Here is a 2640-nt window from a genome sequence, read left to right as displayed (position 1 = left end):
CACCACCTGGAGGTTACCCTCCAAGTCACTCACCAACCTGACTTGGAAATATATCGCCATTCCTTCCGTGTCGCTGAGACAACATCCTGGAACTCCCTCCCTAATAGCACAGTGGGTGCACCTACACCTGAAGGACTGCAGTGGCATCAAGAAGGCATCTCATCACTACCTTCTGAAGGGCAACTAGGGATGGGAAAAAATGCTGACCTAACCAGTGATGCCCACATCCCGTAAATGAATTTTTAAAAAGTGCTTGTTCATTTTTTCCCTCAGTATGGATTCCAACAGCTACTACTACTGGCATGTAATTACTAGGATGGTCCTTACCCCTTTTCTCAAATAAGGGTGTCACATTTGCTGCTCTCTGGCACTTTCAAGTATCCAGGGAACATTGAAAGATAAGGAAAGCCCTTCCACTATCTCCATCCCCACTTTCTTTCGCAGCCCGAGACGCAGACCATTCCGATGAGGTGCCTTATCTACCCTGAACAAAGCACCACTTCCCTTTAATTTTCATTGCCTCCACTGTCTCAGCTGCTGTCAATATTTTGTCAGATTCCTCTCATAATTACTGATGCAATGAACTTGTCAAGTATTCTAGCTTGCTCTGTTTCTCTGACCATATATTGCCTTCTTTGCCCTGAGTAGGATCCACTCCATCCCTTATTATTTACATGTTGGTAGAAGACTTCTGGGTTCCCTTTTATGTTGAATGTCACTCTGTTCTCATACTCGCTCTTTGCCAGTCTTATTTTCGTTTTCCTCTTCACCTGCCCTCTCTATCATATTTGACCTGGTTCCCACTTGAAGAATTTCCCTGACATGCAAATTGCACCCTCCTTTTTGTTCCATCATATTCTCTATCTCCCTTGTCACCCAAAGAGCCCTGTTTGTGGCTCCTTTACTTGTCGCCACCCTTAGAATGTACCAAGCTTGTACCTGAAGAAGTTCTTCCTTAAAGCTCATCCATTGTTCTGTTACGGTATTTCCTGTCCATCTCTGGGCCCACTTAATCCTGGCTAAATCCCTTCTCTTGAAATTAGCCCTCTTCCAATTTAGAAGTTCTGTAATAGATTATTCATTGATCTTCTCTGTCACCTATCTAAACCTTAACGATAATTACTCTTCCCTAAATGTTCCTCCGCAGATACTGGGTCCATTTGGCCCACTTCATTTCCCAGTACCAGATCTAGCAATGGTTCCTTTCTCATTGGGCTGAGAACGTACTGATCACAATTCCTCCCCCTCTTCTCCCTTTATTCTAGTAATATCCTAATCATCATGTAGAAGGGTAATTTGGGCTCAAAACGCTAACTCTGTTTCTTTCCATAGTTGCTGCCAGACCTCCTGAGTTTATCCAATATTTTCTGTTTTTATTATCCTAATCAATATTGGCAATTAAGTTCCCCAGTAGTACTATATAATTCTTGTACATCTCTCATTCTATTTTCCTATTTATACTCTGGTTAGCATGTAATCATAATCTTTTAGTGTCACAAGTAAGCTTACATTAACACTGCAATGAAGTTGCTGTGAAAAGCCCCCAGTCGCCACATTCCGGCACCTGTTTGGGTACACTGAGGGAGAATTCAGAATGTCCAAATTACCTAACATCACGACTTTTGGAACATGTGGAAGGAAACTGGAGCACCCGGAGGAAACCCACGCAGACATGGGGAGAACGTGCAGATGTATAATTTGTACTCAACGTTCATGGCTAGAGCGAAGCCAGTTAACAATGCCCAACAATCATCTCATCTCTTTCCCAGTTACATTTTTTACTTTCTTTGAGAACGGAGTGACACCCACCCATCTTGTATCTGGTGCTTGTACCGAAAAAGAAAAGGAACAATTCCCTCTTCATCTCCTCGTCTCCTTCCTGCTCCCACTTTTACTTTCTTTGCGGTCTAAATGAAACTAACCCAGACCACACCTCTTCTCATTCCCCTCGGGAATGTCAACACATACCTTCCGTCTTCCCAACTGTAAATGTTCCTTGTAAATCTACATTACCCATAGGTAACCTCTGATCTGCCAAGCTCCACAGAGCATGGCGGCACTGCTCTTCACAGCTCCTCTCACAAGTTGCCACCTATATGGCAACTTATTACCACGTAAGGGCTTCTTATTCCCACTCCTGTTTTATTGAATTCAAATTTCACCATCTGTCACAGCAGGATTTGAACTTGGGTCCACAGAACATGACTGTGGGTCAGCAAATAGCACTACACCACTGCCTCCACCACACCACAATTTGGTTGTGGAATCATGGAATTTACAGTGCAGAAGGAGGCCATTCGGCCCATCGAGTCTGCACCGGCCGTTGGAAAGTGTACCCTCCACCCTATCCCTGTAACCCAGCAACCCCACCTGACCTTTTTGGACACTAAGGGCAATTTATCATGGCCAATCCACCTAACCTGCACATCTTTGGACTGTGGGAGGAAACCGGAACACCCAGAGGAAACCCACGCACACACGGGGGGAATGTGCAGACTCCGCACAAGCAGTGACCCAAGCTGGGAATTGAACCGGGTCCCTGGTGCTGTGAAGTGACAGTGGCTAACCAGTGTGATACTGTGCCGCCCAGTGGGGTGTAAAACAGAGATTAGTGCCCTCGAGGTCATACTTTTTAACTCC

This window comes from Scyliorhinus canicula, chromosome 1 (genome assembly GCF_902713615.1).
Source record: "Scyliorhinus canicula chromosome 1, sScyCan1.1, whole genome shotgun sequence".
Lineage (NCBI taxonomy): Eukaryota > Metazoa > Chordata > Chondrichthyes > Carcharhiniformes > Scyliorhinidae > Scyliorhinus > Scyliorhinus canicula.
The sequence above is the reverse complement of the archived record's forward strand: the minus strand, read 5'-3'. Positions refer to the sequence as shown.